The sequence below is a fragment of the Bos grunniens genome, chromosome 12 (genome assembly GCF_055505025.1).
Source record: "Bos grunniens cultivar Pamir isolate PY7600 chromosome 12, Bosgru_T2T1.0, whole genome shotgun sequence".
Classification (NCBI taxonomy): domain Eukaryota; kingdom Metazoa; phylum Chordata; class Mammalia; order Artiodactyla; family Bovidae; genus Bos; species Bos grunniens.
In genome coordinates, this window is record NC_141176.1 from 65,181,811 (window position 1) to 65,206,139 (window position 24,329).

The following is a 24,329-nucleotide window of genomic DNA, read 5'->3' on the forward strand; positions in this document are numbered from 1 at the left end:
TCCTATTGTCTCCGTATGGCCCAGCTACATTTGTTTACCAAACACTTGCTTTTCCACCTCCATATAAATTGCCTTTCTCCCTTTTGAAGTTCCAAACCACTACCTCTGGCATCTTCTTTTGCCTTTATTTATATATCGTGTTTAAGAGAAAGGCTTCAACCATTTTGGTGAGTTAATTTTCCTGGGTCTCTCCCATGTACACATTATTAAACTTTGTTTTGATTTTCACCTCTTAATCTGTGTCATGTCAGGTTAATTCTTTAACCAATCAGGAGAACTGAGCAGAGTAGAGGAAAATTTCTTCCTCCCTGACCCATGCAAAAAAAACAATAAAATTAAATATTTTATCTAAGATAAGCATGCTACTAAATTTCTACTTGTTAGAAATTAGGTTAATGAAACTTCTATACACTATATTTTTAGTCAGAGGTTCAGACCATCATAGTCAATTATGCTTCATTCTTTAGCAGAAATTACAAGGGACATCTTTCAAGATCCCTGTTGTTTTTACTCTACTTGACTGGCTACAGGCCATGACAAAATGTTAGTTAATAAACACATGTATCTTTTGCTTTTGTTGTTGTTGTTTGTTATGCCTTGACTTTTCATTGACAACATTTTCCTAAAGCTGCCATTGATAAACATGAAAAATAATTCAGAATGGAAGGAAATTCTATTAAAATGATTCATATCAGCTCTGCAAGATTTCCACAGTTATCTCACACAGAGTTACTACTCCACTTTACTCACATAATACTCCATGCCTACCCCTAGCACAGCACTTGAAGTTTGTACTTTAAATTTTAATTATTTTGGATGTAAATGAAGTAGAGAAAATAAACAGGTTTTTATCAAATAAATGCCAAAGCAGCTATGAAAGTTTATACTGCTGCTGCTGCAGCTGTCGCTTCAGTCGTGTCCGACTCTGTGCGAACCCATAGAGGACAGCCCACCAGGCTCCTCCTCCCCTGGGATTCTCCAGGCAAGAACACTGGAGTGGGTTGCCATTTCCTTCTCCAATGCAGGAAAGTGAAAAGTGAAAGTGAAGTCGCTCAGTCGTGTCCGGCCCTCAGCGACCCCATGGACTGCAGCCTTCCAGGCTCCTCCGTCCATGAGGTCTGTAAAATAAATTATGTTATTTAGAGGTCACAGCTTTATTCTCTTTATGATAAGATTTTTGTTTTGATTTTTAATGCAGAATTTTAGTAGCTGTAGAAAACTGCTGAACTTTGGAAGCCGAAAAACATCTTTTCAGGTTGGTCTCTAGAAAATAAGTGAGAAAGGAATTGGAACAGGATTCTTATACAATTATGAGCAGGTAGGCAGGTTTCTAGGGCTTCTCTGGTGGCTCAGAAGATAAAGAATGTGCCTGTAATGTGGAAGACCCAGGTCTGATCCCTCAGTCAGGAAGATCCCCTGGAGTAGGAAATAGCAACCCACTCCAGTATTCTTGCCTGAAGAATTCCATGGACAGGGAAGCCTGGCGGGCTACAGTCCATGGGGTTGCAAACAGGCAGACAGGACTGAGCAACAACACTTTCACAGGCAGAGTTCCTGGGCAGCACATATCAATGTACATTTCTTTCTGTTGAATAGTAGTGCTTGAAGATATTGATTCACACTATATTTAAAGACAGTGTGCACCTGGGTTATTCTTAATTTGTTGTTGTTGTGTGTGTGTGTGTGTGTGTGTGTCTCTGTGTCTGTATCTGTGTCTGTGTGTGCGTGTGCCTGTGCAGGCTCAGTCCTATCTGACTCTTTGCGACCCTATAGACTGTAACTTGCCAGACTCCTCTGTCCATGGGATTAACCAGGCAAGAATATTGGAATGGCTTGACATTTCCTCCTCCAGAGGATCTTCCCAAACCAGGGATTAAACCCAAGTCTGTGTTGGCTTGTGGATTCTTAATCACTGAGCCACCAGGGAAGCCAAGAATTAAGTTGACATGAGGCAAATTAATAGGAGAAAATCAAACCAAAGTTTAATAACATATGTACATGGGAGAGACCCAGGAAAATTAACTTCCCCAAATGGCTGACGCCCTCACCTTAAATACCAAGAAGATACTGTAGTTAGTGGTTTGGGACTTTAAAGGGGAAGAAGGCAGTTTACATGGAGCTGGAAAAGGAAATATTTGGTAAACAAATGTTTTCAGTCTTGCAGAGAAGATGGGCACAGAAAGAAATTTTAATAAATAAGCTTTCCTAGGTTCCTCCTCTTCTACCACACTTAGATCGTACTGTATATGAATCAGTTATTGCTGGTGATGGCTCCCTACCTGGAATAGAGTCCTCTATCTACATACATTCTTTTATGCAGCTAGAGAGAAAATTGGAGTCTTTGGGGCCTTGAAAATAATTAGCCTAAATTAATCCTCACACCAAAGAGACACAATTTGGGGTGGCAAGTTTTGCTCTCCTATACTTTATTTTGCCAGCTATCCAAAGGTTTAATATAAAATAGGGTAATTTTTCAAAAGGAGATTTGGAAAAACAAAACTTCTGCCACAGTCACATAAATAAAACACACTGAGATTACTTAATTTACTTACAAACAAAACATTTCCCTAGTAATCTCATAAATCATTCTGTAGTATCCCTGTGTAAACAAAGTACCTTGTTCTGTTGTATATATTTCAGTTACAAGTAAAATAGTAAAGCATGCAAACAATAACATGCCCTTTGAAGTAAAAGTTTTATATTAGAAGATCCACAAGTATACTATCAAAAAAAAAGTTGGAGTATTGTGTCTTTTAAAGCTAGATATTAGAATTTAGTGTGTGTGTGTGTGTATATGTATAACTGTTCACACTCATCCAAATGCACATATAGCTTACTATGGCTGTAGTTTATTTTCCCTAGGGAAATTAAATATTGAAAAAATAATATATCAATATCTACCTGAGAAGAATTATTAACAAACTTTGGAATAAAAATGATGGAAAACCTAAGTAACAAAAAAATACAGCACATTCATAGATAATGTTTTCTACTGCATAATCTGTTCCCTAAACTTACTTTAAAGCATTTAGTGAAATCTCTAAATTCTGAACAATGAGGTGTGACTCCGCATTCTCCTAGTTAAGGGCTCTGGAATTTGTTCAGTTCAGCACCCTTCACTGGTTGAATTCCCAGAATTCACCATATAATTTCCTCAATGCCTTACCTCACTTCTGGGATACATCTATCTGCAAGAGGAAATCAATGGACAGATGAGTTTATTTCTTTTAGTTCCTTTTCAAATTTCTAAGAACAAGTTAAAAATGTCAGCGACGTCACTTCTGGTGGCATTAGAGGTATGTGAGAAGGTGATGTGCATTCTCATTTCCCCAAGCAAATGGGTAGCTGCCATAGCATTTTGTTCCTGATGAATTAAGGCTGAGTATAAGGGGAAATTATTGAATACCAGCACAATACTTCCTGTATTCTGACTATAGGGTTCTAACACAGGTTTTTCCATATGTTTTAAATTCCAGGAACTTCCAAAGAGCATCAACATAAGCTGTTACTGGGGCTTGCCTGGTAGCTTAGCTGGTAAAGAATCTGCCTGCAAAGCAGGAGACCCCAGTTCCATTGCTGGGTTGGGAAGATCCCCTGGAGGAGGGCCTGGCAACCCACTCCAATATTCTTGCCTGGAGAATCCCCTTGGAAAGAGGATCCTGGTGAGCTACAGTCCATGGGATCACAAACAGTCAGACATGACTGAGTGACTAAGCACAGCACAGCACAAGCCGTTCCTGGGGTCACAAAGAGTCACACATGACTGAATAACTGAACAATACAACAAAAAAAGCTGTTACTGAAGAAAAGAGTCTCAAATTTAGGTCTGACTTCTTATGCCATCTGAGACCAGACAAGTTGGATCCATATCAGTTTTAGAATCATTCCTGTTTTAATCAGATCAAATTGGTTATGTGATGCCTTGAAAGTCAGTTGTTGGAATTCAGTGGGAAACATCGATTATTTCTCTATTTCTGCAGATACAAATTAAAATAGTACTCCATTAGTAAGACGAACTGCAGGTTACTAATTAGCATAGCACCCCATTAGTGAGCTTTATTTGCTTTGTAATTTGACAAAATTTAATTGTCTTTGGTGAATAGTCTAAATCTTTGGCCCAGAATAGTCTGTGTGTTTTTTTTTTTTTTCCTTTAATCTTTCTCCCACCTCAAAGTCTGTCCATTATATCTTTTCCATTCCTTTTTTTTCTTTTCATCACAACTGAGATAATTGACTCTGTTGCTATCCTGGTATGAGAAGAAGGAGCAAAACTCTCTTAGCATCATATTTTACCCCTCCCGTTTCTAGTATCAAATGATTCTGTTCCCCTTATATAAATCCATTTGAGGAGCATGCAAATGGGTCCATTTGTAAAGGACAATGAATATCCTTATTGCTAAGTCCTGCTCTGTAATACACCTGAAACAGTTGTCCAATAGTAAGAGAGTAATTAAATTAGTTTATAACACTTTGGCCATTGGATTATTCTTAGTCTTCAAACAACTTCTAAAACATCTTTCTGCACATCATATCAATAGATACTGGGAATTCTCATTTAAGATTAGGATATTTTTTAGATTCATTATTCAGTAGATACTGTTTGGTAAAAACTATTGGCCAGTTATAGCCTCGTTGATATGATACATATAACCTATATATAACCATATCACATGATACTATAACCTGTAGACCACTACAGCTATGTGGATACAGGAATTCAGTAGAGACAAACAAGAACAGTCAAGAGTACTACTCATTCTCCTAGGTCTCCTCTTCAAAACTTCTCAAAAGATTGTGAAGATTAAGCTGGCATGAATTCCTGTAATCCTCTGTGGTTTCTAAATTTACTAAGGGTGATCCAGTAAAAAATGATTTTATGACGACTGAAAAAAATTTTGGGAGAACCAGGCCTACTTGATCCAGTATTATCTCACCATGTTCTTTGTTCATAGTCTTCCAGCGTTCTTCCTAGCACATTTATGTATTTTGAATAAACAAACAGATCTTGATCACTTATATCTCCAGATAGATTTCTGTATTAAATGCTAAAATGTAGCAAGGACCAGCAAGTAGCTTGTGATATGCATTCCAAAAGAAAGAACAGTCAGAATATGCTAAGACAGTGACAAGTCTTTCATAATATCCCTTCTTCATGGAAGTACTAAATATCACTAGTTTCCTATGGACAATCTAAAATTAGTGTAACTAGCCACATATGTTTCATATAGCCACTCAGTTACCTACTTCCATTTGGTCTGATTTATTAATAACTACCATTGGGATATTATAAATCCTAAAAGATGATGCTGTGAAAGTGCTGCATTCAATATGCCAGCAAATTTGGAAAACTCAGCAGTGACCACAGGGCTGGAAAAGGTCAATTTTCATTCCAAACCCAAAGAAAGGCAATGCCAAAGAATGTTCAAACTACCACACAATTGCAGTCATCTCATATGTTAGTAAAGTAATGCTGAAACTTCTCCAAGCTGGACTTCAACAGTAGGTGAATTGAGAACTTCCAGATGCTCAAGCTGGGATTAGAAAGGTGCAGGAACCAGATATCAAATTGCCAACATCTGCTGGATCATAGAAAAAGCAAGAGAATTTCAGAAAAACATCTGCTTCATTGACTAAGCCAAAGCCATTGACTATGGGGATCATAGCAAACTGTGGAAAATTCTTCAACAGAGAGGAATACCAGACCACCTTACCTGCTTCCTGAGAACCTGTATGTAGGTCAAGAAGCAACAGTTAGAACCGGACATGGAACAACAGACTGGTTCCAAATTGTGAAAGGAGTACATCAAGGCTGTATATTGTCACCCTGCCTATTTAACTTACATCCAGAGTACATCATGTGAAATGCCAGGCTGTATGAAGCTGGAATCAAGAGCATCAGGAGAAATATCTATAACCTCAGATATGCAGATGACACCACCCTTATGGCAGAAAGCAAAGAACTAAAGAGCCTCTTGATGAAAGTGAAAGAGGAGAGTGAAAAAGCTGGCTTAAAATTCAACATTCAAAAAATGAACATCATGGCATCCGGCCCCATCACTTCATGGCAAATAGATGGGGAAACAATGGAAACAGTGTCAGACTTTATTTTCTTGGGCTCCAAAATCACTGCAGATGGTGACTGCAGCCATGAAATTAAAAGAGGCTTGCTCCTTGGAAGAAAAGCTATGACCAACCTAGACAGCATATTAAAAAGCAGAGACATTACTTTGCCAAGAAAGGTCCATCTACTCAAAGGTATGGTTTTCCTAGTAGTCATGTATGGTTGTAAGAGTTGGATCATAAAGAAAGCTGAGCACCGAAGAGTTGATGCTTTGAACTGTGGTGTTGGAGAAGACTCTTGAGAGTCCCTTGGACTGCAAGGAGATCCAACCAATAAATCCTAAAGGAAATCAGTCCTGAATATTCATTGGAAGAACTGATGTTGAAGCTGAAACTCCAATACTCTGGCCACCTGATGTGAAGAACTGACTCACTGGAAAAGACCCTGATGCTGAAAAGGATTGAAGGCAGGAAGAGAAGTGGACGACAGAAGATAAGATGGTTGGATGCCCTCACCAACTCGATGGACATGAGTTTGAGCAAACTCTGGGAGTTGGTGATGGACAGTGAAGCCCGGCATACTGCAGTCCATGGGGTCAGAAAGAGTTGGACACGACTAAGTGAACCATTGGGATAGGAATGAGACACAGAGATTATACCATTAATTGTTAAATATTCAATATTCTTCAAAATCAAAATCAATTTTTGAATTTGACACTCAAAAGGCAAATTCATGATTTCATATTATACAATCATACTTGACTTTTCAAAATATTCAGGGTATCATTCAGTTTTTCCTATTGTTCATTTTCTAAACTCTGGCTACTCCCCACCACCCCCATTCATGGATGAAATAAACATTGTTCTTGGCTTAGAGTTTCTTCTCAATTTCTCTTTGCAAAAATGAAAGCTCTCAAATGTTTCATTTGGGAAGATTTGAAGACAAGATCCAATACATACAGCCTCAGAATAGAACCAGGGACAAATATTTTCAACTTTTATTTGATTTTGTGTTATTGTACATATAACATGAAAGGAAAGGCATATAAGTATCTGATGCAGGCATGCTGCCTCGAGAAGTTACAATCTATTCTATACTGCGCCTCCCTTCAGATTTCTTGGATGTGATCAAAATACAGATGTGGTGTGTCCTTTCAACTGAACCCAGTCTTGCTCCTTCTCTCTTAAGGAAATACTTATGTGGGTGATTGCATCAACCACTTATGAATAGGTTTAGATGAACCATGGGGAACAGCTATTGTACAGTATGATTTAGTCTATATATTTGTCCAGAATCATTGGAACATAGTGATAATCTGCAGTGTACTACCTATGATGACTGCTTTTCAAAGTCCTTCTGTCTCCAACTCCTCTTTAGGCCCTATCTCTTTTGAGGAGTTTGAAAACTATCAGAGGAGTGACCTGAAATGAAAGTGTTCCAGGAAGGCAGAGGAAAGGTTCCCCCCATCTTCAGAATACTTTCTATTTGCCGCATATTTTTAAAATTTATTTTTAATTGGAAGATGATTACGTTACAATATTGTGTTGGTTTGTGCCATACATCAACATGAATCAACCTTAAGTACATATGTCCCCTCCCTAAGAAATCTCCCTCCCACCCCTCTAGGTTGTCACAGAGCACCAGATCTGAGCTCACTGCAATTAACAACAAATTCCCACTGGCTATCTCTTTTACATATGCGTCCATACTACTCTATCAATTCATTTCATCCTCCCCCTCTCCCACTGTGTCCATAAGCCTGTTCTCGATGCCTGCATCTCCACTGCTGCCCTGCAAATAGGTTAATCAGTACCATTTTTCTAGACTCCATATATATGCATTAATATATAATATTTGTTTTTTTCTTTCCGACTTACTTCACTCTAACAGGTTCTAGGTTCATGCCTGCAGTCCTTAAGATAGAGATAATTTCTTATCACATTCCCCTGTCTTTTTGTTGGTGCCTACTTTGGGTTTACTCTGTTTCTCTTATATTTTTAGCCAGCATTGGGAAGCTTAAGTAAGAGCATCAATAACCCAAATTCACAAAACTAAGCTGACATATCTTTAAACCATTTAGCTTTTATATTTTCTCCTCTTCCTTATTGCTGTCAGGATCTCTGCTGGAAACACCAGTGGGCCTTTTCCAAGTTTGATGTTCCCCCCTCTAAAAAGTGAGAGCTAGCCATTCTTCCATGTGCCCAACTAGTCTAAATAACTAGGAAAAATATTTGTGAGTAGTCACATTGTGTCAGGTAAGCTCAGAATGAAATGTTTTACTTAATTATTAAGGCCTACCTGAAACTATATCAAGCTGGCCTATTTGAGAATTCAAAGCATTTTGCTCACAGTCTCCAGCCACATAATATATATGACATCTGCCTTAAGCTTTTTCGTAGATATTCATGGTCCTCCCTCACATCTCAGTGGTAAAGAGTCTGCCTGCTGATGCAGGAGATGGGGGTTCGATCCCTCGGTCAGGAAGACCCCTGGAGAAGGAAATGGCAACCCACTCCAGTATTCTTTCCTGGGAAATTCCATGGACAGAAGAGCCTTGTGAGCTACAGTCCCTGGGGTCACAAAAGAGTCAGACATGACTTAGCAACTAAAACAATGCCAACTATTCACAATTTACTGCTTTATAGCTCCCTGCATCCTCCCTGCCCAGGAATATTTGGACATTTTGACTCAGTCATTATAGGGCTATGTTTTTCAAAGGACTCAGATAATCTCATAGGCTGGACTTTTAGCACATCACCAGCCTCTATCACATTTCAGTCTCTGATACTTTCCATTCTGGCAGCATCTCAGAAGTGCTCCCTAACCATGAATAAGTAGCACTTCCTGGAACTAGCCCCAGCTTTCCATAACACCATTTCTCAGTTATAAAAAGCATAGTTTCTCTAAGGGTCTGCCCTACTATATAGTTAATCTTTGATCATTCAAAAGAAGCTTTGCACTCAAAAAGGAACTTTATAAATAAAATGTATAATGAAACCCTCTAGGAGTTAAGTCAGCATTTTAAAGAAAGCTCTATTAAGGTCTCTGATTTGTGTATCATGTCCCATTCCTTTCACATTCTCTCTCCAGATGATTCTTGGGGAGCACTCCGTGTTGAGTAGTTTTCAACCCGAACATTCTTTCTTTTCTACTTTATAAGAAAGATGGGCATATATTCCAGTTTGCCTGAACCGAGTTGGGTTAACTATGTTGTTCCAAGATAATTCTTTGTAGTACCCAATTTCACCATCAACGTATGCTAGTTCTACAGTAAACTCTGTGATCACCCTATTTGTAATAAGACCATGGTTGATCATAATCAAAACTCAATTTCTTAGCCTCTCTTTCAGATAAATAAGTGCATATGACAAAGCTCTGGACAATAAAGTACAGAGAATAGTGTGGGACTTCCTGGAAGTCTCCTTGAAAACAGACACCCACTTTGCTCTCCTGAGTCCTGATTCCAATATAGAATACAGACATGATGTATTCTGCTTCATGAAGACACTTTAGAAATGAAGTCATATGTATTCGTTAAGGTTAACTCTAATAGCTAAAGAGTCAGACACTACTTAGTGACTAAACAACAGCAACAAAATAGCTATAGCAAAGAGAATACCAAAAAAGCAGTGTTTTAAAGGTATATAAGTTTCTCTTTCACTTAACAATTGTGGGATGAGTGATCCAAGACAGTGAAATAATTTTGCTCTATATTGATACACTGGGAACCAGATTTCTTCTCTCATTTTCTCACTACAGTCTAGTTCTGTGCTACTGAAAGTAGAACCTGCAAGCCATCTCCATTAATATCATTTGGGAGGTTGATAGAAATATAGAATACAGGCCCCCACCTCAGACCTACAAAATCAAAATCCGCATTTTAGTAATATCTCTTAAGTGATTCGTGTGTCCATTAAATGAGTAAAAGATCACTACCCTGTGGTACTGTTATTATCTGTAGGGTTTAAAGTACAAAAAACTGTTGTTATTTTAAAAATGAGGGGGAAAAATGTTTTGTTGTTGTTGTTGCAAATGAATAACTTGTTAAACTTATAAAATAACTCTATCTTAGAGAAAATATGAAGTTTAGCTATTAATGAACAGGTCTAAAGTTGTGTATAATGCTTGTAAATAGATGGCAGTAATGCTAGCTGGCAACTTAGTCATAGAACTATGACTAGAAAAGGATTAATATGCTAGAGGTAACACCAGGGTGTAGAGTTTGTGCATAGTGTCTCTAAAAAAAAAAAAAAGTCTAAAAGAAATTATCCTCTTGGAAAAAAAGTCAAAAGAACTTTGTGGAAAAGTTTCCACAAAAGTGGAAACCAACTTAGCGTGAGAAATAGAAGACTGACATGAGATAAAAGGGATCAAACTAAGTCAATGTTTTTCTCAAAAAAGTCTACTAGTGCTGAATGGCTTCCATGTTAAATAATCAAAAGAGGTAAAAAAATAACAGAAAGTGAAAGTCACTCAGTTGTGTCTGACTCTTTGCAACCCCATGGACTGTATAGTCCATGGAATTCTCCAGGCCAGGGTACTGGAGTCGGTAGCCTTTCCCTTCTCCAGGGGATCAAACCAGGGTCTCCTGCATTGCAGGTGGATTCTTTACCAACTGAGCTATCAGGGAAACATAAACCCAGAGAAAAACTGACCTTATTTTACTTGGCTTCAGGTATTGCCTCATATACTGTACCATTTACGTTAATTCAACTCTCAAAAGTTTTTGGAATATGTAGATATTTAGCAACAACAAAAAACAATTTGAGGACACTGAAGCATTATACAGGTTAACAAATGTTTCCATAAAATTTTCCTCACCTAACAGCTGTCCCCAAAACATTATGCTTTCCCTTGAAAATTTATCTAAAAATTTTCTCCAATCTCCATGTTATTTATGGTACCTGTCATCTTCTTTCTTCTCCTTTATTTTTAAAATAAATAAATAAATACATTTTAAAACAATTTAATGTTTTTAAAGACTTCTCTCTCTCCTTTAATATTTTTTTCTTTATTTTTATCAGTAATATGAATGTGTTTCTCTGTCTCAGTAAGATATCTGGGTCTGTTATCTACATCTGTTTTCTTTTTTTCCTTTGTTTTTTATCTTCCAGTTCTATTGTAATATAATTGACAAACAGCACAGTATAAGTTTCAAGTGTACAAGAAAATAATTTTACTCTCATAAATTATGAAAGGATTCCTGCAACAAGTTTGATGACCATCCATCATCTCATTCAGATAGAAAATTTCTCTATTTTTTGCATTTTATCTATTCCTTTGGCATCTCCAAGGAAAGAGGGATAAAGAGGAAAAGAAGTCGGAGGTTTGTGATTTAAATAGTTGTTTAATATACTGCTTTGGGGTTTTGATGTGTGTTAATAGTGACAAAGCAATATGAGGAAGCTCACTGAGAAGTGGCAAGGTCGTGGCTAGAAAACTCTCACCTCACCTTTAGCCTCCATTCAAGGTTTAAATCAACAGCTTTGAGTTTCACGTGCTCATTACAAATATAATGTTCTCATGTAACTCTCTTCTTCAGTTTAGTTCAGTTGCTCAGTCACGTCCGATTCTGCGACCCCATGGACTGCAGCATGCCAGGCCTCTCTGTCCATCTTCATAATGGACCTCTACAGAGCAGAGGTTGGTGAAAATTTTCACCATTATTTCTTCATAATATTTTTCCCTTACCTTTCTTTCTTTTAGGGGCTTCAATTATATATACATTGAAAGCATTTGAATTTGCTCTTTTTTCCTGGTTATTTTGTTTCTATAATTTTTAATCTGCATTTAATTTTGCACAGTTTCTACTGCTATGTATTCAAGTTTACCAATCTCTTTTTCTGTACCATCTAATGCTCAATTAATCACATCCACATATTTTTCATCTTATATAATGGATTTTTATATTTCAGAGTTTTATAGTTTATAAGTTACATATATCGATAAATATATAACTCACATATATATGAAAAATTCAGATGAATTAGAATTAAAATATCTGAATTTATAAGATTATATAGGGCTTTCCTGGTGGCTCAGATAGTAAAGAATCTGCCTGCAATTCAGGAGACCCAGGTTTGATCCCTTGGTCTGGAAGATCCCTTGGAAGAGGTGATGGCAATCCACTCCACTGTTCTTTCCTGAAGAATCCCATGGACAGAGGGGCATGGTGAGCTGCAGTCCATAGGGTCGTACAGAGTCAGACACGACTGAAGCATCTTAGCATAGCACAGCACAAGATATATACACATATATATGGGCTTTCCTGGTGGCTCAGCAGTAAAGAATCCACCACAGTATCGATCCCTGGGTTGGGAAGATCCCCTGGAGAAGAAAATGACAATCCACTCTGGTATTCTTGCCTGGGAAATCTATGGAGAGAGGAAGCTGGGGGGCGTCCATGAGACGGCAAAGAGTTGGACATGATTGAGTGACTAAAAAGCAAGAACAAACTGCATTGCTACAGCATGCTTTGGATTACTGATGCTCCATTTCCCCACCAGTGAAAGAATTCTTTTTACCATCTGGCCAGCCCATGATTCCTCTCCAGAATACCATCTTTAGATGCCGCTTCTTAGAACAATTCCTGGTACTCACTCTCTTAGAGTAGGGTTCCTAGAAGCAGAGATGGGGGTTCTTGACCAAGCAATTTATTTGAGAAGTGATCTCATGAAAAATGAGGAAATCAGGAAAAAAGGATAGGAAAGGAAAACTAAGCAAGGATATGATTTCAAGTGAAAATAAGCCTCAGCTTGATCCCGTGGGGATATCGGGAGCAAAAATCACACCTGGGAGTTGCGTACGTGCTAAGTCGCTTCAGTCATGTTGGACTGTTTCTTCCCGACCCAGGGACCGAACTCATGTCTCTTATGTCTCCTGCGTTGGAAGCTGAGGTGGATTCTTTACCATTAGCACCACTTGGGAAGCCCCCATACATATATACATATATATATACATATATATAATTTTGCATTTTGCATGCAAATCCCTCTGATAGATACTTATCTGATAGATACTTGTGATTTTTAACTTGGAAGTGGTAGATACTTTTGTATCCCTTTAAGTATTCCTGAGTGTTGTACTGGAACACATCTAAATTACTTGGGAACAGTTTCATCCTTTTGAGTCTTGCTTTTAGGCTTTGTTAGGCAGTATAATAGTGGCCATTAATCTAGGTCCAAGTGTGCCATACCATCAAGGCAATGCCCTTCTTGGTATTATACACAATGAATTGGAAGGATTTTTATGCTCTGGCTATTGAAAATAAAAACTATTCTTGGTCACATATGAGTGCGTGGATTTATTACCTTAAATTCTTTCAAGGTTTTCATACCTGAGCCTTAGCTAGTTTCCTTACATCCATTCTCTGATCAGTGCTCAGAAGAAAACTCAAGAAGAATATACCGATAGATAATCAGAGTTTTTTTTCTGGGGAGCTCTGTCCTCAAAAGTAATCTTGTCATCTTGTTTTCCCTAGAGCCACCCCCACAAAACCTCTCAACTCAGGGAGAGACCATATTCTAACTCCTAAATTGGCAGGAAGCCAGGCTTACTCCTCTCCAGGAGGAAGTGAACTGTGTCAGTCTTCCAGCTCATCTCCTGTGTTTTCCTTCCTTCCTCAGGTATCATGGGTCTTACACTCTCTGCTGTCCAATGTATGAGAACAATTCCATCTATACTTTAGTCTTTTTAATTGTTTCAGTTAGGAAGATATATCTGTTCTGTTACTCATCTTGATTAGTATCAGAAGTATCACAATTGTCTATTGAATTTCTTTCTAACATTAATTATAAAAAAAAAATTTTATGAACATCACTTTAAGCCCCTAGTTGTTCATTGCCTTACAGAACAGCTGAGGATATTTTCCCTTTTCTCACTTATGCTTTAGTAATATAAGCTTGCATGACTTGCTTATAAATGCTATTTTTAAAGTTTTATATTATTGATGACAAGCTTGATGATATTCATTTTTATTAAAACAAATTCCTCCCCCTCTTCATTCTGCTGGGTTTTGCTAATATTTTTATTTCTTTAGTAAGTGTCTTTATAACTCTAAACTTTTACTTCTTTAGAAAGTGCCTTCCTCATTTCCTGATTTAGTTAATTCAGCATTGACTGAATTATTGCTGTGAACAGTGAAAACAGATGTGTGTATGTACTTCGGCTTACCACATCACACTACTTAACTTCCCAAACTGTATGTGATTCATTTATATTGTTAGGTTAATCATGCTTCCATCATGCCTTGTGATTGTAATTATCTCACATTTTTTGTCTTGCTGTTGATTGTGAAAACATATACACATTTTTACTATTGTGATTATGTAACTATTATTCATTCTAATACCATTGTATCATGATTGGTCAACAGAAAATAATAGAATTCTGTATCACTGAAACTATGATTTAATAAAAAAAAAAAAAACACCTGCAATCACTTTTTAAAGTCTTTCTTATCTTGGAATTTTTTGAAACATACAAATGCCCAGATATATTTTCTCCAAATTTCCAGGTGTGATTCTTATGAGCAGCAACATTTAAAAACAATTAGACTATATAACGATCTTTTACTTTTATCTAGTTTGTTTCACATTTTCTATTTCATATTCAGTGCTCCTATTTCATTTAGTTTATGTTTTCCAATTTTTCTGTCTCTTTTGTTTGCTGTTCTTTCTCAAGCAAGTATCAATATCAAGTATAATATCAAGTATAATAGAAAAGTTTTTCTCTACATATATGTAATATATATACATATATATATTTTAGAAACATGAATTTTTACTTAGCTAAAAAATTTATGACTTTTTGGTTCCAATTGTTTGACTAAGTATGAATAGAATACTAGAATTCTGGTTTATAGTCACTCAAAACTTTAATATAGTTCCATTTATTTTTGGCCATTTATTTTGACTTCCCTGGTGGCTCAGATGGTAAAGCATCTGCCTACAATGTGGGAGACCCGGGTTCGATCCCCGGGGTCGGGAAGATCCTCTGGAGAAGGAAATGGCAACCCACTCCAGTACTCTTGCCTGGAAAATCCCATGGATGGAGGAGCTTGGTGGGCTACAGACCATGGGATTGCAAAGAGTGTAACACGACTGAGCAACTAAACTAAACTAATTTTGGCCATCTAGTATTACTGCTAAAACCCTTGAATGCTTATTATTTTAGTGATTTCTAAAAAATTTTTTGAATGTGGATTGAAACTGCTAATCCAATTCTGAGAATAAAAGAAATACGATGTTGTAAATTAAGGAGTTAAAGCTGCTTTCTTTTTCTAAAATTCCCAGGCATATTCTTTTTCTGGTCATTAGTTGAATGAAGATAATAAATTTGCCTTGCATTATTAGCTTCAATTTTGTTTTAGAGAAACCATATTCTTTGGTATAAACAAAAAGCATTATTTTCATATTGTGCAAACGAAAATATAATATGGTTCTGTGAAAAAGGATTTGTCTTTGCTTTTCTTCACACACTATTAAACTCAGTCACTAAATTTAGATTAAAAGCACATCTGAATGAGGCTTGTAGTATAAAAGCTGATTTATGATATCAGGGAGTTTGACATTCGGTCTTTCATCTGTGATTATATGGCATCAATCTCTGGGATACAGAGTACTGCAATTTAATAGTTAAATAGATTGCCTGGTAGAACAGTGCATCCTCAACTTTGACTTTTAGAATACAACTTAACTTTGTTCTCTGTAAATAAACAATTTTGAAATACTGACGGCAAGCAGTGGTTTATGTAGGTAACAGAGATTGACAGTGTTCAGTCAGAGTGGCATTCCATTATACATCAACGGCTATCAAAAGCAGCCTTGGTGCTTTCTCTTTACTTTTCTTCCATACATAAATGGAGTGTTTATTAGTATGAAAGGACAATTTTCCTTTTCCATTCTTGGTTCTTGTGTCTCATGCCATTATGAGGACCTAAGTTTAGGTCTTCAAATGTTTTAATAAAGTCATCTTACTGCCTAGTTGCTGTAAAATGAATTCCTGACCCTTGGTATCTTTATTTCCAAACCTAAGTGTGATGAACTCTCTGAGTCTTTGCCTTCTTTCCTGGCCCTCTAGTTCACATTGGCCCATATTGATACTCTGCGGCAGCTCATTAATTATACTTACCAGGAAATTTGGACATATATAACATTGACTTCGTGTTCAGTATCAACTCCGGACTTGCTGCTGCTTCAAAAGCAACCTTATATATTGGTGTTAATGACAGGTGCTGGCTGTGTGGCAAAATTTAAACCTTTCTTCCCGGATAGGATCAGGCCATGATTGTAGCTGTTCATTTTAACAGTTGTACCATGTAGCTATGCATCTAATGGTTGAACTGCTATGGGATAAGGTATGAAAACAGTCTAATTCACAAGAACACGCAATAAATTTCCAAAGCAGTGGTGTCCTTTTAAATTTCCAGTTCAGTTAAGTTCAGTTCAGTTGCTCAGTCATGTCCGACTCTTCGCGACCCTGTGAACCACAGCACGCCAGGGCTCCCTATCCATCACCAACTCCCAAAGTCTACCCAAATTCATGTCCATTGAGTCAGTGATACCATCCAAACATCTCATTCTCTGTCGTCCCCTTCTCCTCCTGCCCTCAATCTTTCCCAGTATCAGGATCTTTTCAAATGAGACAGGTCTTCGCATCAGGTGGCCAAAGTATTGGAGTGTCAGCTTCAACATCAGTCTTTCCAGTGAACACCCAGGACTGATTTGCTTTAGAATGGACTGGTTGGATCTCCTTGCAGTCCAAGGGACTCTCAAGAGTCTTCTCCAACACCACAGTTCAAAAGCATCAATTCTTCCACACTCAGCTTTCTTTATAGTCCAACTCTCACATCCGTACATGACTACTGGAAAAACCATAGCCTTGACTAGACAGACCTTTGTTGACAAAGAATTGTCTCTGCTTTTTAATATGCTGTCTTAGTTGGTCATAACTTTCCTTCCAAGGAGTAAGCCTCTTTTAATTTCGTGGCTTCAATTACCATCTGCAATGATTTTGGAGCCTCCCAAAATAAAGTCAGCCACTGTTTCCCCATCTGTTTGCCATGAGGTGATGGGACCAGATGCCATGATCTTAGTTTTCTGAATGTTGAGCTTTAAGCCAACTTTTTCACTTTCCTCTTTCACGTTCATCAAGAGGCTCTTTAGTTCTTCTTCACTTTCTGCCATAAGGGTGGTGTCATCTCCATATCTGAGGTTATTGATATTTGTCCCAGCAATCTTGATTTCAACTTGTGTTTCTTCTAGCCCAGCATGTCTTATGATGTACTCTGCATATAAATTAAATAAACAGGGGGACAATATACAGCCTTGATGTGCTCCTTTCCCGATTTGGAACCAGTCTTTTGTTCCATGTCCAGTTCTAACTGTTGCTTCCTGACCTGCATACAGGTTTCTCAAAAGACAGGTCAGGTGGTCTGGTATTCCCAGGTCCCTTTGACCCACTTCTCAGATCCTTGGTATTATCTGATTTCACAGATATAAATCTGTGACTACTGTGGTTTTAGTTTACTTTACTTTAACTACAAGTGAAGTCTAATACCTTTTCATGCCATGGGTGTTGTGTGTGTACAGCAGTCCTGCCCACCTGTTTGGGACCCCATGGACTGTAGCCCATCAGGCTCTTCTGTCCATGGGATTTTTCAGGCAAGAATACTGGAGTGGCTTGCCATTTCCTTCTCCAGGGATCTTCCCAACCCAGAGATGGAACCCAAAGCTCCTGTGTATCCTGCATTGCAGGTGGATTCTTTACCACCTGAGCAACCCAAAATGATGACTTTCCCTGATGAATCCTCAGCCCATGATATCCTGGAATATCAGATAGAAATAGAATTCCAGATGGAAGCAAGATACTGTGGGAGGATGGGGACTATAAAAGAAAGACTAAGCTCATAATTGCCTTCCTTAAATAAACCAAGGAGAGGTTATAACATCTCGTCAAGTTCCTCTAAGATAATATCCTGGGAGAAGTTTAAAACAACACCTCGCTCACTACCTCCGAGAAAAATATTAACAACATATCAGTTGGGCAAAACATGAAGAATTCAATTAGAATATTTTATTTAAAAATATTTTGACTATGTAGGAGGATTTTCAGTGGAAAAGCAGGGTTTACCAAGTTAAAGAGCACTTTGTTAGTTAAACTAGAGAGAGAGAAACTTAAACATGTGCCAATAAAAACAAGTCACTGGCCATGGGATAGAAAAAAAGATGTATCCTTAAGATTAAGGTCTTAAAGTCCTGGTTCTAGGTAGTTGGATTTGAACAAATAGTCTCCAATCTTCTTGCTAAATTGTCTCCAATCTTTCTTCTTTTAGCAAGAATGAATTTTGCTGTTTTCCTGAGGCATTTCTTACAAACTGGGGAATTTCCTAATAGGTATCCTTTAAAGCTTCAAAAGGCAGTGAAAATATTGCCATAGAATAAAATTGGTAAATTTAATGTTTTATTTTAAAGTGGATGATGATGTTGAAGTTTCAGTGTAATTATGTGAGTTTTTAAAAGCTTGATAAACCATATATTTAAGTTCATAAAAGGTACTTGAAATTCTACCCAAACCTAAATATTTACAGCTTAATGAAAATGCATGGTAAACTGGATTTCAAAATCTATTAAAATGAAGTACACTAGCATTGGTAAATCTGGTATGTATAAACTTGATTTTTAAAAACAAAAAGTTGTGACTTGAACTTTCTAGATAAAATAAACATGGAATGTCTTATTTTTGTGATAATTATTGATGATTAAAATAACATTTTCATATACTCTGATTACTTAAAACATCCTCAGTGGGATTTTGGAGAATTTACACACCATGGTAATGAAGTAATAGATTGTATTATTCAAACATCTCTTAGAAATTGAGACTTGTCACTAAGATTGTCTGTATGCACAAAATGACAATACTACAAACAATTGTATAAAATGAAGTACAAGTTTTACTTCTAAGTCAGAAAAGAATTTTATACAAAACCAAAAAATCTGTGTCTATGTGTTTTTCTCAGATAATAATATAGGCTATCAAAATAATAGATGAATTTAAATAAATGAATGAATTTAAATAAATAAATTTAAATAAATAAATGAATTTAACCTCTTATTTACACAATAAAAGTAAGATTTAAATTTATACTGTATAAAGTATTATGATTAGGAGAATTAAACGTGCTAATATATAATATAAATCTTGTTATTACTGCCACAACACTGAATAATATATTACATTCAGTAGGGATTATACAAAAGGAAGAAAAGCTTAAAAAGGAGAAAAAAGAGCAAGCCAACTTAAAAAGCTTTAACTCAAAGTAGAATTTGATTAAATAAAAATCTAATTGAAAACATGACATTTGTAATGTCATACATTACTAAATATTAAATAGTAATGTATAGAAATCATTTGTCTAATTGTAGCATAGATATAACTTCATCTAATTAGAACTTATATATGTAAATATTTATACCTCAGTAACAGGTCATAATGTAGATAAACCAAATAGCTATAAAATGAAACTGTTATACAGAACTTTAGAAATTAACATGTTGAAATTCCCTCATTGTCTCACAATAGACTAGAAGGTAGGCCCTTTTTTCCTCCAGTTGCTGCTTATGATGACCAAGAAAGACCATTTCTCTTGGATTCTCTGTGTTCGATTTCTCTTGGATTCTCTGTGTTCGATTTCTCTTGGATTCTCTGTGTTCGATTTCTCTTGGATTCTCTGTCTTTGATTTCTCTTGGATTCTCTGTCTTCGATTTCTCTTGGATTCTCTGCTAAGTTAGGACTTAGCACTATCAGGTACTGTAACAACAATGCCGTTAAGTGGAAAGAAAACAAAAATGATTGACTAAATGGTCTGTCAGATAAGTAATCATAGAGTCACACAAACTGATGGTTAATGAGACATGTTAGAAAAAATAAATTAGCTGTATACATACACGGTCAGGTACATCAAAGAACCAAAAAAACGCAGTTAGAATACTGAACTTTATTCAATGGTATCATTACTCACAGCAATACCGAACTGTTGTCTTCTATTTCCTTCTCACATAAAGCAAATAAGTAACTATGTTTTCATTAGAAACCAAGTTATCTAGTATGAAAGAAGGTAGAAAAAATAATGGTTAATGGCTATTATTTAATTAAAATACATTCATAACAATCAAGGGGTAAATTAACATAAAGTATTTTAAAAGGAGATTAGTATAAGAAAAACAGGATTATTTGAGCCCTCTTATTCAACTAGTATTTCTGACATATTTGTTTTACTAATTAGATATATAGAAATTAGTTAACACTATAAACAAAAGTTGGGATAATGTCTCTGCTTCAAGAAAGGATATCAGTTTAATAATCAACATTTGTTGTAATAGTAAGTCAAATAAAATCATGCAATACATCTGAAAATCAACTGACTGTCATTTAATTTTCTTTAAGTGTTCCATGAGCCAAAGAATATGAAAGGATGCAAAAACTCATTAAGCCTAAAAGATTTTAAATTAAATCTATATAGCTAAGGAATCTATTAAGTTTTAAAGTCTTCAGAATTAGTAGGACATTTATGTAACAATTTTTCCAGAAGAGTGGGAGCAGAAATTTCCATAAATAGACAGATGATTAAGAAATGAGTGTAACTTAGATCCAAAGACATATGCAAAATGATTGTCTACTTCCTGAAGTAATGGAATCATTCACATGATCACTGAAACTTACGGTTTAAAGTGACCGATCCAGTTCCTACATGTAACCTAAATGTCTTACAGTAAGTACCTTCAATTCCCTAGGATGGTAATAAATTTTTTCCTTAATGGATAAGCATTTTTTAAACATGAGAGGATTTAGGGCTAAGCAGAGAAATGTTTATGAGAATCAATGCCATAGTATTACTAATTTTGTGTTAAGAATAAAGTTTTGTATATTTGCTGATTTTTATGCTTGTATTGCTTATAGAATTTTGTCCTTTTAGAAAGTGTCATAACTTTAATTTGAAAGTTACATTTAGGTAATTAAACATACATTTCATATGAAATGAATGGAAAAATCAGACTTGCAAAATGAATGTAAAAGTTATCATCTTGTGGAAGATTTAGACCACAGAGGAAATTATTACCCTGTATAGTCCACAACAAATTGAAGACCAGGATGAAATCTCTGGAGATTGTAGGAATATGTACATGAACTACTCGTAGAAGCTGTGGTAAAGACGTGAAGAACTGTTCTTATCCCTCCTGTAGTTTTGAATTATTTTGCATGTCTTCTCAGTGGTTGCTGCATTAACAATTATTTTTGGAAAGCACTTTTTAAATACAATAATATGTTATTTTATGAGGCTATAACCACAAAGGGAAGAAAATTAAGAAGAAATCAATATCTCCCTAATAAGATGGCAATATATGTTGATAGAAAAAATTCCATTTGGCCAAATATTGTAAGCTTTTCCTAATGCATTTCATCAGCGCTCTTTTTAGATTATCTTGGGTATCAGAAGGGGATAAAGAGAGATTTAGGTTGCAGAAAGGAACTGGAATGTGATCCCAGCCTTCAGTATGTGAGAATTCTCACCCTTTTCTGTGATGAATTGTGGCATATTATAAAGGACTTTATAAAGGTATTTTAAAGCAAAATCTCTGCTTTTAATTTCCACCACAAGAGATTTGTTGGTTCTTTTAAGGCATGATTTTAACATAAAATAATAGAATTATAATTTTTGAATGCATTAAGAAGTGGCATATTATTTTTGCAATGTAATATGTATTCTGTTGGCACATCTGAAATGGAGACGGGATATCCTTGTGGATTTGGAGAGGTGGCTCATGGTGGTGCCCAGGAAAGGAATTGTTATGGACTGAATGTTTGTGTCCTCCCAGAATTCATATATTGAAGTCTTGGTGTATATTTGGAGATATACCCTTTGGGAGGTAGAGTTAATTTACTTTGGAGATTAAATGAATAAAACATTCATCCAATAACCAGCAAAATGTATTTGTATAAAGCTGACAAAATGTGTGACCAGTAATAGATAATCAAATTTCATCCTTTAAAATGTAATTTGATTACATGTAGAATTTAATGGAATTGCTTTCCTTGTGAAGTATCTTACATGTCTAAATAAGAAGAAAATGCACTAGCCAGATTTGATAAAGCATTAGTTTGATATGTTAATGTTTCATTTATGTTTCTATGATCATTTAGATTTTCCCTAAAGTGACTGTATACACAGGTTCACAGTGCAATATGAATTCCTTCTGAAAAATCAACTTTTATGTTTTGTTCAAAACTGTATTTTCTTCCATTTAAAAGTGTAATATCCTACTTTTGTTATAGTGTATCATTTTATATGCTTTCTATTTTATATTTGTTGAGGCAGGAAAGTTCACTTCTTATTGTAAGTTTCATTCTAAATTTTTCTGATTTATTTTCTGTTGATCCCCTTAGCAACTGATCACCTCCTTGATAGCAGAAAAGACAAGGTCATTTCTCCTAAGCATCACCTAGAAGGACTATCCATATAGCATTTTTAGTTTTCGAGCCAGGTCACATCCTAAGGCACAAAGCAGATAGATAATCTAGATTAGAGATTATCTTCCATTGAAGAAGAAGTCCACTTCTGCCACATCAGAGGCCACACAGTTGAAAGAACTACCAAATATACTTTTCTGGAAAGGAGTCATTCATGTGAAAATTTCATTAAAAGAGGCTGATGAATGACTGACCTGCAGAGCATCATAAACTTTTTCAGAACACATGTATACACTCACACAAGCACATACCATTACTACTATACACAGAAAAATATAGTCTGCAAGTCTAGAGGAATAATAATTCCATTGTCCACTCTACTGAGCAGCTCACATGAGAGAATTCAGTGACCACTGAGTATCTGATCTGTAACAAGCATTGTTATGGAGCCAAGTACAGACAGGATACCTGCTGTCCAAAACTTAACATTCTAATGGCATGCAGGCAATAATCACTCAAATGAATAAATGATTGAGGCAACTTTAAGTATCAAAAAGGACCACATAGAAAGTAAAAATAATGTAACATGATGCAGACCTACTGGTATTAAGGAGCATACCAATCATGTTAAAATTTTCAGGAAAGAGATCTAGGAAATTGACAACAGGCTTTGCATCTGACTGAGAAACAGGCAGACATGCAAAGTTCAGGAAAATGTTGTTCTAAGTAGAAGGAACAGCAAGAATCAGAGAAATGAGATGAAAACCAGCTACTTGTGCATAGAGACCAGGAAAAGAATGAAACATTTCAACCAGACAAAGAAAAGAGTATCATGAAGAGGGATAAAGTGAAGAGATAGGTAGGGGGGAATAATATATGCTATTCTAGATGATGGTCAGATTTGATTTTTATTCTAAGGTTAATGACAAGCTTGGATTTTAAAGCAGAAGTGATATATGACCCAATAATACTTTTAAAATATTATGCAGAGCTATAGAAAGAAAGAGAAAAAATAGTAATAAAGAAATTATTTAGGGGCTGCTATTGTAATCTAGGCAAGAAAATGTGTGACCTTGGATCAAGGGCATAGGAAGATGGATGGTGATGAAATATTGATTTTTATGTATTATTTTAGAAATTGTGCTAATGAAACATACTGAAGAATTAGATATAGAGTTGAAGGGAAAGAATCGAGTGTATCTCCTATATTTGGCCTGGGGTGATTTGTGCGTAGGGGTGCCATTTAACTAGATGGGGATAGACTGTAGGAGATAACTCAACTGCTTTGTTTTGGTCATATTTAATTGAGATTGATGACTGGATCTCCATACAGAAAATGCCAAACAGGAAGTGGAATATGTGAATTTCAGTCAGTTCAGTCACTCAGTCGTGTCCGACTCTTTGCAACCCCATGAATTGCAGCACCCCAGGCCTCCCTGTCCATCACCAACTCCCGGAGTTCACCCAGACTCACGTCCATCAAGTCAGTGATGCCATCCAGCCATCTCATCCTCTGTTGTCCTCTTCTCCTCCTGCCCCCAATCCCTCCCAGCATCAGAGTCTTTTCCAATGAGTCAACTCTGCGCATGAGGTGGCCAAAGTACTGGAGTTTCAGCTTTAGCATCATTCCTTCCAAAGAAATCCCAGGGCTGATCTCCTTCAGAATGGACTGCTTGGATCTCCTTGCAGTCCAAGGGTCTCTCAAGAGTCTTCTCCAACACCACAGTTCAAACGCATCAATTCTTCTGCACTCAGCTTTCTTCCCAGTCCAACTCTCACATCCATACATGACCACTG